Source organism: Salvia splendens, chromosome 10 (genome assembly GCF_004379255.2).
Source record: "Salvia splendens isolate huo1 chromosome 10, SspV2, whole genome shotgun sequence".
Classification (NCBI taxonomy): Eukaryota; Viridiplantae; Streptophyta; class Magnoliopsida; order Lamiales; family Lamiaceae; genus Salvia; species Salvia splendens.
In genome coordinates, this window is record NC_056041.1 from 23,035,000 (window position 1) to 23,050,091 (window position 15,092).

General features: G+C 38.6%; 1 long non-coding RNA gene and 1 pseudogene across 1 annotated transcript; both read left to right on the forward strand.

The window, feature by feature from the left end:
* Positions 1–4,474: 4,474 nt before the first annotated feature.
* On the forward strand, positions 4,475–5,029 carry LOC121751508. Its single transcript, XR_006040102.1, has 3 exons — positions 4,475–4,661; positions 4,742–4,829; positions 4,908–5,029. It is a non-coding gene; the product is annotated as an uncharacterized LOC121751508 (long non-coding RNA).
* A 5,656-nt stretch (positions 5,030–10,685) lies between these two features.
* Positions 10,686–13,982, forward strand: LOC121752781 (annotated as a pseudogene).
* Positions 13,983–15,092: the final 1,110 nt, after the last annotated feature.

Genomic DNA, 15,092 nt, shown 5'->3' on the forward strand with positions numbered 1-15,092 from the left:
TTATGCGGCCTTTAGAACCCTTCACTTCTTCTTGGATATCTTGCTTGAGATCACGCTTGAGATCCGACATCATTTGAGCCATTAAGCTCACTAGGTCCCCCTCGGATGTAGGATGACTCATGATCGTATCCTCTCCTTCCGCACTTGTCCCCACCATTTTGTTTGACCGGGTGCGAGGAGGCATAAGGTAAATCTCTGCAAATAAGACAATCACTAAGGACTAGCCCAAGTGTGGTTAGTCAAAAAAAAAAAGATTTAAGAAGGTGGTCTTAACCAAGATGTCTCAAACCCCTCCCCCCTACAAATCACTCTGCAATATCACTCGACAAAGGCTTAGGATATCGTGAGAGGTGGATTCACTCACTCTCGCAAACCAATTCCTAAACTATAGGCACTTATGTATGGCCAATCAAGGTATACCTCTCAAATTTGTGAAGCAAGTAATGAAGACATTTAAACACATGTATAGCTAGTTGAAGACAAGGTTCAAGACTTAGAGCAACACACACAAGCCATATAAGAAAGCTGAAAATATAGTAAACATGGACTGAGCTCTAGGAATTATTTTTGTATGGTTCCCCAACCCCAAAATGGCTGAAATTTGTGTATAGCTTCACTTTTGAGTGTATTTCAAGGATAAAATAGCCCCAACAAGTCAGATTTTGAGATAGGGTATGGTTTTTCACTTTTCCCCAAACTATGCAAAAACAAGGCACATATATTCACTCGATCAGATACATAGGTAAACGAAGTTATTTTTGGCTGATTTTTTCTAGGCACGTAGCTAACATATCAAGGTAACTTCATAAAAAATTTCAGCTCAATCCAACAATAATAGATCAATCCGATCAGTAATCAAATATAGACTAAAAACAAGGAAACACACAAAGACTAAAGAAAATAACAAAAAACTCAAAGAAACAATAGATCAAACACCTAGTGGGCACTAGGCTCTGATACCAAATGATAAGGACCCATGGAGTTTTAGATCCATAAACCCAAGATTTATACCCTTGATGATGTTTGACCTAGCAACTAAACACAAAGCACCAAGTAATAACAAAAAGGATAATGTGGATCTAGCATTAAAAAACTAGATCCAAAATGATTTGATGGAAGACAAGAGATGAAGAAGTGTGAAATTGATATTAGCTAAATCCATTGGTGTAGAAAACAACTCTAAGCAATCTTCAACATGCTAGATTCAACTAATGGCTCCACTACTCAAAGGGATTCACAAACCTTTGATGCATACCTATACTTGACCATACTTGATTGAATCAATTGATGATCAAGCAACCTAGGAATCTAGGAATTGGAAAGAAATCCTTAAAGAGGAAACAAATCTCACAAGTTTCTAGGTTAATTCAAGTCTAATTACAAAAAGGGCAAAAATTACTATTTATAGCAAAAGCCAAGACTCTACAAAACGGCCCACAAAAACTAAGTCTCGGGTAATTCACTCGGTCGGGCGAAATGAGGGGTGCGAAATGCCAGGCTGGATCTTCTCTCTGGACTCCGTCGCCATTTCGCCCAGTAGGCCGATTTTCAGGTGCAAAACGTCCGACCGAGTTTTTCTTCTACCTCGACGCTCCTTGCTCCCCCTGTTGGCCTTCATTCTTCAACACGATCCTCATCGCCGGCTCCTCCGCCTTCAAGGACTCTTACCGCGTGGCCTCTTGGATGAAAGTGGAGAGGCCCTCTCGAAGCCGCCTTGCCATGGACCTCGTTATGGGTCCTCCACGTGGGGTCGTATCAAAACCTCTGAGCATGTTTCGTACAAGGCCAATAGAAATGCTCACTCAAAATGTCAATACTTTTAAACACCTCAAAATGTCCTATTAAGCCTCCTAAATGAGACTTCCGAATCAACAATTCTCTTAAAGAACATGAAGGAATACACACTTTCTTTTCCCTACAAAGATATCCATCGATAATAAAATTGAAACATTACAAGAAATACTCCTTAATGGAGGTGTTGTCAGTGGAAAGAATGAAAGGAATAGCCCAATTCTTTATCGAGTTATAGTTTTTTAGCCCTAACCCACTAAATGGTGACAATAATTTCCTCTGTCCTTCTAAATATGAGGTCAGTATACTAAGAGTGAAATAAAGTAAATGGTTTTATAAATCATGGAGAACTTAAAATGACAAATGGTTCTTTAAATAGTGGATAGAAGGAGTATCTCAGGACTAAATATGTAATGTGTTCATTTCATGAGATTCAATCCCACAACTCAATCCTAAATAAATAATCATAGAATAATTAATCATAACTAAGTATCTACAACTAAACTAATCTAATAATTCAATACTAGATGATAATGGTACTCTTTTATTTAGTTAACTGAATGGTATATAATTTTTTTCACCATTCCTTAAAAGTCGAAACTAGACCATAGCTATGCTCTTAGTCGACGGAGGGAGTAATGATAATTTTTGAATCTTCACTCACCGCACTCCCAAATTAGATGAACCTTCTCTCTTTTGCTCTCTCCTTTTACCCAACATATAAGATGAAATAAGAATCCCTCTTCCGTCTCCTTCGTAGACGCGATCCTCCGCAGATCACAGATCCCCCTCTATCATCCGTAAATAGAGTGTAACGATGCTCCAACCTGATTTATCGAACGATGCCAATTATGAGGAAATCGGGTTTCTAGGGCAGTTGGCCTTTAAAATCACGTAAATGTACCCATTTTGTTATATATTCCATATATAGGAAAAACGCCAATAGGAAAGGCTTTTTTATTAAGTAAAAACGCCAACTAGAATGGCGTTTTACAATGTTCAAGTATTTTACCCGTATTTACTCCAATTACAGTACATTTAAACACGCCAATCACGATGGCGTGTATACAATAAAACGCCTATACGGAATGCGTGTTTATGAAATTAGACATGCCGATGAAAATTGGGTATTAAATTAACACGCTAATCCGTGTGGCGTGTTTGTGATAAAAGACGCCAACATCATTTGCGTCTTTACAAAAAGACGCCAATGGGATTTGCGTGTTTTGAATAAAACACGCCAACGCAATTTGCGTCTTTAACTAAAAGACGCCAACACCATTGGCGTCTTTGTACATAAGCATATACCAGCAGCCAGTCGCGAAAAATTCACACCACACACACACACTTCGCGATTTTCTCTAGCAGCGGCCAAATCCTTCGCAAATTCCCCCGTGTCTTTGTGATTTCGCCCTCCATTCATCAATCGGTGCTAGTTTTCCCCAAATTCGTCCAATTTATTCGGTTAGTATGCTTATCTTTTACATTATTAGAGTAATTGTTGGATACTTAGCTAGGGTTTGTAATGGGTTGCGATTTGAGTTGAAATATTATGCATATGGATTATTTGTATGACGTTAGTGTTGATTATTATGTTCGATTGTTTGGGTTTAAGGGAATTTGTGTATAAATTTGATTATAAACCAAAATCGTAGGGTTTTATAGCTTAAAAATTGGGCAAATTGATTTGGTTTATGTGGGTTTTGGTTAATGTCTTTTTTTTTAGTTTGAAATGTTAATTTTGTGTATATTGTTAGGTTGAAATTGAAATTGAAATTGTTAGGTTGGTCAAACTAAAATTGGGTAAGTTGAATTGGTGGAAAATTGATGTATATTGTTTATTTGAACTGTTACTTTTGTGTAGGTGAATTGTGTTATGATGTTGAAGTTGTGTATTGTGAATTATTTGATATAGGTGTTCCATTTTGTGATATTGTATTAAATTGTTTATAATTATTGAATTTGTTTAGGTTTGTTTATTGTTTAATTTGGAATATGAATGTTGTGTAGGTAATTTATGGCATCTTCTTCAACTTCTCGTCGTCGGCTTTTAAGTGGTCCGGAGGACCCCTCCGTATTATATCTGCAGAGACAACACGTCTCTAATAACATATGGGCAGGAGTGCCATCGGAAGACGTACGGTGTAGAAGATACGAAAGAATCATATGGGATGTTCCCATAAATCCTCGTGTTTTGGTGGTTATAGATGAGATGGGGTTCGGCGGGATGTTGAGGTGTGGTCAACCGAAAGACATTGACCACCATCTTATCACCGCTTTGATTGAACGTTGGAGGCCAGAGACTCACACGTTTCACTTTCCAGTCGGTGAAGCGACTGTGAGATTAGAAGATGTGGAGGTCTTATGGGGCCTCAAAACTGACGGTGAGCCTCTGACGGGTTACATCCCCACTAAGGATGTCAACTATTGGAAGGATGTTTGTTTGGATTTTCTTAGCTTTATTCCAGATGCAGTTGATCTAAAAGAAATGAACTGGAAGTAGACAAGCTTATCAAATCAACTGCGGATTGAGTTGAGTGATGACCACGAGCAATACATGTACAATCAACGTGCTCGTGTGTATTGTCTGCTGTTACTGGGTGGTCTACTGATCCCGAACGCTACCGGTAATAAAATTCCCTTCTTCTACCTTCAGTTTTCATGGATATAGAACAATGTGGTAGCTATAGCTGGGGAGGTGCGACTCTTGCCTGCTTGTACCACAATCTATGTGAAGCTGCACTTGGTAAGAGGACCGATGTCGGGGGAGCTCTTACATTGTTACAGCTGTGGGCTTGGGAAAGAATCCCAATTATTAGACCGCAGATGCTGAACCCCGCGCCCGTAGACTACTTACCATGTGCAGTCGCGTAAGTTGTCCACTAATTACTCTTTTAAGCATAATTTTTATTGATTTTTGTGTTGTTCGCTCATAATTTAATTTTTGTAGATGGACTGGTCGGGCCTCTTATGTAAAAGCACCGGGGCATTGCATTGAAACTTTCAGAGATCAGTTCTCAACAATGCATGCCAATCAGGTAATTTACGTAACCTAAATTGTTGTTAGTGTGTTGTTTTGATTGAACTTGTTTTGACTAAATAAGTTTCATATTTAGTTTATTTGGAGGCCGTATGAATCGCGAAATCTGCCGGATGTTTGTGTTGCCGGTCGTCCTATATGGACGTCGATGACAACACTAATCTGCTGGAATATGGTTGAGCCACACATGCCACAGCGAGTGTTGCGACAATTTGGGATTGTCCAACCTTATATCCCGCTTGTCGACCGGTTCCACAGATCTGATTTTACGAAACAGGATCGACGTGGCAAAGCAGGTAAGAACTGGGTTCAGTGGCACGCCAATCATATACAAGATTGGCATAATACGCACGACACGGTGTATGTTGATTTGGAGTACTCATTGGTGCCTGTTGCTACTGATGAGTACATGGATTGGTTTCGCCGGATAACCGTGGTGTACCTAACAAAACCTGGGGTGCATTCTCCTGAGGGCTTCCATGAAACGGCGGCCTCTCATCACTACGCGGTAGATTTCAACAACTATTCTTTATTTATATTCATATGATGAAATGTAATTAACACTGAAAATTGTAGGTGGAGACCCTTCACAAAATACGCCACTTTCTTAGGGAGCAAGACATGTCAGGACGGCCGGATTTATTCACCATTTCGAGAATGGTTGAAGATGGCCTCCAGATATGTGGGGAAGCTGAGACGATGGACTACCGTCCTTCACAGCGCTCTGGGCTGGACCTTGACATGCCCGTGCGGCAAAAAGCGAAGCGACGTGGAAAGATGAAAGTTGGTGGAGAGTCGTCATCATCAAGGATGGATACTCAGTTGGTTGATGATTCTGATGACGATTTTGTGGCTCCACCTCCACCAAGATCTGCCGTGCGGGGTCGTCACTCTGTCAGCCACACGGGTGGTACAGGAGAAGATTTCGGTCTCAGCGATCAACAATCTCCACCTCGGTCTTCTGTGAGAGACGACTTTTTTGGTGTTGATTTAGAGAATGCCGTCGTCGAAGATACTCCTCCGTCTAGAATCCCTAAGACCAGAATCGGGAAGGGAATCCGTAGTCTGTTTATGCGGAAAAGGCGAGACGAGTGAACGTTTCCCGAACTTTTGATATTGGTGTTTTTACATTGATTTGAACGCTTTATATTAGTAATTTGATATATTGTATTGATATTGGTGTTTTTTCATTGATTTGGCGTATGTATATTAGTAATTTGATAAATCCGCTTTTTATACGTACGCATATTGATAATTTGAACTCTTATAATTTTTATTGGTAAATTTTTTGAAACACTCCACTCACGATGGCGTTTTTAAGTTTGAAAATTTTTTGCAATTTTTTGCCACGCCAAGGCTGAGTTTCTGAACAAACACGCCAAGCTTACTAGGCGTTTTTAGAAACACGCCAACGCCATAGGCGTTTTTACCTTAAAACGCCTACTTAAGTGGCGTTTTTTAAAACACGCCATTCAAGATGGCGTTTTTAAGTTTGAAAATTTTTTTGCACTTTTTTGCCACGCCGAGGCTGAGTTTCTGAACAAACACGCCAAGCGGCGTTGGCGTTTTTAAAACACGCCAACAACATAGGCGTTTCTAGTTAAAAACGCCTACGTAAATGGCGTTTTCTACACAAACCCGCCAACTTAGATTGCGCTTTCAGGAAAAACGCCATCTTGAGTGGCATTTTTAAATAAACTAGATTTTACATTTTGTGTATTCCATGACTCGCCAAAATATAAGTAAAACGTTACAATGTTCAATTCAATAAATAACTACGATTATAAACAGAACAATGTTCAATTCAGCTAAATAGTTGTTACACGTTCAATTGTCTCGCCTTCTCCGCGTAAAGAAGCTACGGATACCCTTCCCGATTCTGGCGGATGAGAGTCTAGACGGAGGAGTATCTTCCACAACGACATTCTCTAAATCAACCCCGAAAAAATCGTCTCGCACAGAAGATCTAGGCGGAGAATGTGGGACATAACTGAGCCCGATGTCTTCGCCTGTACCACCAGTGTGGCTGACAGAATGACGACCTCGAACTGCAGATCTTGGTGGAGGTAGAGGCATAAAATCGTGCTCGGCATCATCAGTGTGGCTGATAGAATGACGACCTCGAACTGCAGATCTTGTTGGAGGTGGAGGCATAAAATCATGCTCGGCATCATCTACCAACTAAGTATCCATCCTTGAAAGAGCATTTTGGCAGTTGCATCTGTCGTGCCCTGGTTGACGGCAATGTTTACATCGGCGTTGGGCTCGTGACTGGTCAGCTTCACGGACATCCATCTGATTAGGAATCCTAGTAGTACGGTATCGACCGCGACTTTTAGGCATTAATTGAGCTCGTGAACATTGCAAAGTCCATTCAGGCACGACCCAATAATCTTGGTGTCTGATTGGATTGAACACCGTAGAATATTGGTGTACCCAAACACTTGTGCGGTATACGGGATCAACAAGCGACAGCATGGGCTCGTTTCTAAACCGCGCAACTGCCGCTGCATGTGAACATGGAAGTCTCCACATCTGCTACTTTTGACATTTGCAGTTCGACTCCAAGTACTTTACCTTCCACTTATTACCACCCTTTCCACCAATTCGACACTTTGTTCGAACCACATAAAGCCCTGCAATTGTGTTTGGGACTCTCACATTATGTAATTGACCTTTTACATCATTTCTGCACACCTTTTCATGGGCCCACGGGGTAAGTGGTGTGGCACACTGTGTTGATGCAATTGACCGCTCATTAAACCATTCTATTATCCTCCAAAATATCAGATCAATGCAAGCTTTAATTGGGAGTTGTCTTGCGCCTCTCAACATATTGTTGTAAGATTCCACCATATTAGTGGTCATCTCACCCCATCTTTTGTGTTTGTCATACGCCAAATTCCATTTTTCTAACTCCACGACATCAAGGTACTGCACAGCCTCGTTGTTGATGGTTCGAAGTAAACGACGTCTGATCTTAAACTTTGCTTTCTTGGTAGCAATACCAATTTTCCAAACAAGTTTTTTTACCATGATGCCTTTGTGATTCTGCAAAACATTCTCTCTAACATGTACCAAGCAAAATCTGTGATGCCCCACATTGAGTTCTTCTTTCCATATGGGAGAATTCATTGCATCTATGATTCCCACATGCCTATCTGATATTACACATATTTCATGCTTGGCTACGTGAAGTCTAATACGTTCCATAAACCAATTCCAACTTTGTATGGTTTCCTCATCAACAATGGCATATGCAATAGGCAAACATTTCTTATTAGCATCAAATCCAACGGCAATAAGAATTTTACCTCGATATCGTCCATGTAGATGAGTTCCATCAAGGGTTAAAACTGGTTTGCATAGTTGAAAAGCCTCCACAGCTGGACCAAAATCCCAAAATACGTACTTGAAAACCTTGTTCATACCGTTGCTTAATCTGTCATCATGCAACCATTCGACAATTGTGCCAGGATTTTGTCTTTGCAACTCATTCAAATAAGCTGGTAAAACTTTGAAATTCCACTCCCACGAACCATACACAAGCTTAATAGCTGTCCTCCGAGCATACCATGCTTTCTTGTAACTAACTTTCACATGAAATCTATTTTCAATATCCGCCACAATTGCTTTTACCTTGTAGCAAGGATCGTTTTCTATCTGATGTCGAACACTCAACGCTATCATACCCGACGAAAGATTAGCATGCCCATTATAATTACGATCCCCCATGCAAGTATGAGCAGTGCTAAACACTCTAATTTGCCAGTGTTCATCATGCTTCCTCAATGTTGCTCGGCACTCCCACAAACATGGCGGTAAGGACTTATCTTTCGGATTTCCTTGTGGCCACTTACAAACTGCATGCCATCTCTTTCATTTACTTTCAGCAACTGTATATTGTCGGATTTTTTCCAAATGCCAAAAAGTCACAGCTGACTTCAATTCCAATTTGGTTTTAAATTTAGTATGCAAACCGACATTGCTCAGATCTTTTTCACTCCAATAATGCACATTGAGATCATCAGACTCAAAGTTTTTTTGATCAAAACTATCATATGGACCTGGTAAGGTGCGAAAATAGTTCATACCAGGCTGTGGGAACTGTGGAACTACTCTTTCTCGTACTGCTCTTCCTCCAATTGATGTTTCTCCAACCACTGTTTCTCCAACCGGAATGGATGTTCTTGCAGCAACAAATTGGTCCTCATCCGATGAAGCACCATCTGAATCTGTACTATCCGGGTCGACATCTTCAGAATCATAAGGTGATTGTGGATCAAGAAAGTCAGCTTTATCAGGACCAATTATGGCCTCAACCACATCACAGTTGTCACTGTCCCCTAAATGCACGCCTCCAACATCAAAATCTTGTGTTGTATCGAAGCATGGTTCTTGGCCTCTCGTAGACGTACCAACATCAAAATCTTGTGTTGCAGCGAAATATGGTTCTCGGCCTCTCGTAGACGTACCAACATCATTACTCATGAGAAGATGATTATGTTGTTGAGTAATTGACGAATACTCAACATACAATTCAATTTGACCTCATGTAGTCATACTCTCACTAAACATTAGTGGCATGAATACTTCTTCAAGTAAAATACCTATATACGTGATTGAAGATCCATACAATATATGACGTTTCCATACTATTTGAAGTTTGTTTTCAAATATGTTTATCCCTATCCTTTCACAAATTGTTTCCACAAGCTTATCGTAGGAAATACTTTCATCCAACATAATCAATCCTTTTGCAAAAGGAGGATCATATGAAATAACTGTTCCGGGAATTATCTTTCCACCCCAATATAAATAGACACACCACGTCATACTATCTGCATTAATGTCAAACACAAATATTGGTCAAAAATATTTCTTTAAAGTACACTACAATATCTACTATCATAACAACCTATTAAATATGGGTAAAAAATTATATATACTACAACATATAATACCGTAGCAATTGGTCAAAATATTTCTATTAATTACAATGCAATTTATAATACTATAACAATCCGTCAAATAATTATATAAATTACACTACAATATATACTATCATAATAATTCATCAAATATTGGTAGACTAATGTTTGGAAGAATGTGTAAAAAATTAGATATACTAACCGATTGCGAGGACTAATATTTGGAAGAATGAGCCAAAATCGAAATCTACACGCTTCAATCCACCACCGGGTCGACCCGACCAAGGCAAGCGTTTTCGCGTTTTTCGCGTTTTGGGGAGGGAATGTGACTAGGGTTTGCGATTTTGGGGGAGATCTGGGAAATATGTTGCAACAGAAAAAACGCTGACCAGGTTGGCGTGTTCTTGTTAAAAACGCCAACAAACTTGGCGTTTTATCACTTAAACACGCCATCAAGACAGGCGCCTTTATTATTAAACACGCCAACTTTGTTGGCGTGTTATAATTTAAGTATATCGATTGAAAATACGAGCAAAATACGCTGCCATATTAAAACGCCAACTGTGTTGGCGTTTTACGGAACTACACGCCTTTACCAGTGGCGTTTTTAGTTAAAGACACGCCATTTTCGTTGGCGTTTTTCCCATAAATGGAATAGATAACAAAATGAGTACATTTACGTAATTTTAAAGGCCACCTGCCCTATAAGCCCGATTTTCTCGCCGATTATACCGCATCGATTCAACACGTAATCTTTTATTTATCTAAATCATTCGTAACTAGAGCTGAATTATTGTTTATTTACCGCAATTAATTTCTTAGTTTCCCATTACTTTTAGGGCCCTTTAATAATAAATCGGGATGAGAGCCTGGGACGAAGCTCACCATGGCAGCAGTAACATCCATTTATTGTGATAGCAGTTATGCTTGCATGTTTTCTTGTATCCAGATCAGCAGATGATGCCAATGTATTTCTTGTGAATGATTTTCAAAATCCTCTCCAGGTAAATCTGGTGTAAATTAGACTGTTTAATTGCTTCTGCTGCATCCCCCCTCTTATGCTAGCTGATTACATGTGTAGAACAATAAAATATAGATATATGTGGAGAAGTGTAGTGGGTGTACTTTATTACTCAACATAGGCCACGTATATAGTACAAGAGACTAAGCTAGACTATGTCACACAATTGATGTGGGATACTTCTATTCTATAATAATGTGTGTAGTTGCTTTGCTTCAAATAACAGCAATTTTTGACTTTGTACAGAGGACTCTGTCTTCCTTGGAGCTTCCTAGAGTTGTTACTCCTGTGTGTCAGTCCCCCACCACACTGGATCCACATAAGGGCGTGTTAGATAAAAGTTCCAATATTATTAAGAAGAACGGCAGGAGACAAAAGTACCGTGATCCTGCCCACGACATTTCTGTTCAAGTATTGGAGATATTTTCTCTTGTCACCCGATTTGCTCGTGAAACAACTTCTCAACTCTTTCGGGACCGCCATCCTGATAGTTTCACTTCTAATGAGGGGTGGAAGGATGGTCCATCGTCACCTGCATCTAATCATATCACATCATCAGATGATTCTCCACAATTTCTTGATGAGGTTCCTGTAGCAGCAGATTCAGTGGAGGTAATAATTTATCATATTACTTTTTGTTCATGTTTCTAATAACTTGTCTTGAGTGGCCTCTTTGCTGTTTGTCTGTTATCTGTTGACTATGTGTTGACAGTTAAATCTGGGGTAGTCTCAATATTACCTTCTATTGGTTGTCATGATTATAGACTAGCTTTTTTATTCTCTCCTAAATAATGAGACCTTGATTTTGTTGGAATGAGACTTTAACATGTTAAAACCTCCATGAAAATTGATTTAACAATCTTTTTGCAAGCTTGTTTTCCACATAATATGTTATAGTTTTGCGTAAGCATCTATTCAAGGACCATCACTTTTAGCCAATATTATGGCGTATGGCAGCTTATGGCTAACGTCCAACTATAAGTGGAGCATTTCTTATTCGGCATGAGATTTTATGCAGTGTTGTTTTATGAATTAAGTAGAGAAAAATAAAGTAGAGGAGAGTGATGTTTGTATTTTAAGAAATGTGTCATTTAGAGTGAGACATTTCAAAAAGGAAAATGTGTCACTTAGATGGGATGGAGGAAATAATATTATTTTTTACATTTTTATTCACTGTTCTATCTAACCAAATCTTCTAGATCTTTTCATATATACTACTCTTTCCGCCCCATTAAAATATGTGCACTTTCTATTTTCGTCCGTCCCACAAAAATGTGTTCATTCCATTTTTGGAACGTTATCCCAATTTATTACCCATATACATCAACTTATTTACAACTTATTTACAACTTATTTACAACTTACACCACTATTAAACACTACTAATAATGTGGGTTCACTATCCTCTAACACTACTTTAACTACCATTCTCCTTCTCTCTCTTACTTTACCAATTTGGTCTTAATTCCCTTGCCATATCAATTGCCCATATTTTTATGGGACGGAGGGAGTATTACTTTATCTTAACAAAATATTTCCTCCAAACTAATATATTCCAACAAACTTTAATATAATTGTAATGTATGTTTTTAATTATAAATGAAGTGTGTTTTGTGTTATTTTCGGAGTGTGGTATACATTTAAAAAAATGTATAACACCCAGTTATGTAAAGAAAAAAAAAGTGACCCATTTTCGGAAGCTAATTGTTGGATCGACCCCTTTCTACAATTTTGCCGTTTCATGCAGGGGTATTAATTAGAACATATATTAGTAGCCGGTTGCACAAGATCTTTTAGAAAAACAAACGTGTAGCATTTCCTATTATCAAATAAAATAATTCATTGTATTTCTAAATTATACTCCCTCCGTCCCATAAAACTATAAACTTTTGGGACGGCACTACTTTTAATACACAATTGGTAAAGTAAGAGAGATAGAACGAAAAAGTAACTAGGGTATTGTAAGTGGAAAATGGGCCCACCTCATTAGAGAGAGAAAAGTTACCAAAAATGGAAGTGTGCTATTTTTATGTGATGGACCAAAACGGAAAGAGTTTCTATTTTTATGGGACGGAGGGAGTATGTAATTAAGCTGAATGAAAAAAATGGGGTTAGTCTTTGTATGCAATGTAGATGGAGGAAATAGAGGAAATCCTATTCCAACTGTAGAAATGATAACCTTTACCCTGCTTATTGAAATACCCTTTGAATGTGAATTAAAATATGTTTGCATGTTCAGGTGTTTGATAGAGGAATCATGAAAAAGCATTCAGACATATTTTATTATTTCAGTACAATCAAGTTATTGTTTACATTTCTTCTTACGTTGGCAGATCGACAAATTATCCCTGGTGTGGGGAAAGCCACGTCAGGCACCTCTGGGGCAAGGAGAGGTAAACCTGTTTGCCAAGTCAGGCTCCTTTAAATAATTTCCTTATTTGACTTCTACTTCTAAACGCGGTGGACTTCAGTAAAGAATAGATGATGATGTCATTCAGAGGTTTGCACAAGATTCTTTGTTCTGGGGCTCTTATATTTGATGTAATTTATTCAATTATGCTTTTGGTGTTTGTGTTTATGCTTCTGAGTGATACTTTTCACTTTATTTGAGCAAGGGAGTTAATGTGTTGTTCCGATTTACAATCTGAGTTAGCTATCTTGCTTTTAGTGATTGGTAGTTCTGTCTGTTTTAAGTGCCTTCTGAGTCAAAACTCTTGCAGTGGACTACCTTCTTGGATGCAGAAGGGCGAGTAATGGATCCAAAATCATTGAAAAAGAGAATCTTCTATGGTGGCGTTGAACACAATTTGCGAAAAGAGGTCTGCAATTGGAAGAAATTATTGTTCTGATGATTGAATTTTAGTTGACAGTTTGTAGATTAACTTGTTTTTCTTCTCCCCCATCATTTTGCAAAATTTTTTTACAGGTTTGGTGATTTTTATTAGGATACCACCCCTATGAATCAACATTTGCAGAGAGAGTACCTAGAATCAGTTAAGCAGTCAGAGTATGAATCAATAAAAAGGCAATGGCAGGTTCATCCTCTATATCGGTTGAGTTATGATATGTTTTAAAGATTTTATTTGTTTTCTCTCCTCTGTTGCTGATCTGCATGTGCTACAGGTACCTTTATTGGAATTGGTTCAATTGTATATCTTCTAATGAGCACTTTAATTTTGAGGTTCTTCTCCCATTTAAATTAAGGTCCCCTTTAAATGCTCTGGTTTTGATTTCTCCATTTGGTGAATGTTAGTTTATGTGATTCTTGACGCCCTTTTCAGTTTCACCTTAATATCTGCTAAATGCTATTTGAGGTGTACTCAGCTGTTAAAGAATAACGATGATATTTAAAGTTAAGAATTGGGACTAAGCCCTAGGATAGGTCAATAGCTGTATGAGGTTCTAGAAGATGGGTTTATGCCTTTTTCGTAGACCCAGTACATTCTCTCTTGCCTTTTATGAAGAGAATCTAGTTGCCCATTTTCTGGGTGGCTAATGGAAACATTAAACTAAAAAAATACTCCTATGTTATAGTAATTTTTAAGGGGTTACCCCTAAAGCATTGGTTTAACATAATCTGTATATCTTCTTTCTTAAAGCAAGTGGGGTCAGTTGGGGCCATTGAATCTTACACTGGGTTTGGGTACACTAATCTCTTGTTGAAGTGTTACTTGATCAATCACTTATGTAGACTTAACTTGCTATAGGTTTTACAGGTATACTCTAAAATTTCACAGTTATCCACCCAGTGTTGTTAGGGTCGCGGGGCGCACCGGGTCGATGGGGTGAAAATTCGGGTCGCCGGTCGACGAGTCGACGGGGTCGAGAGACCCACAAAGCTAGGTTAATTTTTTTGCCTTTTAATATTAAATAAAATAAATATATTGTTCTAATGTTTATAATATATCAAATAATATAAATGTAGACGCAATTCATGTGAATAGAGATAAAATGGAAAATAGAAATGATCAAAATATCAAAACAATTCATAAGTCATAACACAATAAATAATTGAAACCATTGTCTGAAAATATCAAAACAAAGGAATATATGAAGGGTGACAGCAACAGATATTTGAATTGTTTATTTGTTTAGGAGTGAAGAGGTCGAATTCTAAAGTGTAGAAAGTAGGCTTGAAAAGTTTTATGTGGTGCATGCATATATATAGAGAATTGTGATTGAGAAAGTCAGAAAACATGTGAGAGATTTGAGAAAATCAGAGATAGCATGTGTTTACCCAGGCAACTCACTCGACCCAGGCGACCCACTCGACCCAGCCGACCCAGCGGCGACCCTGTATCTCGATCGA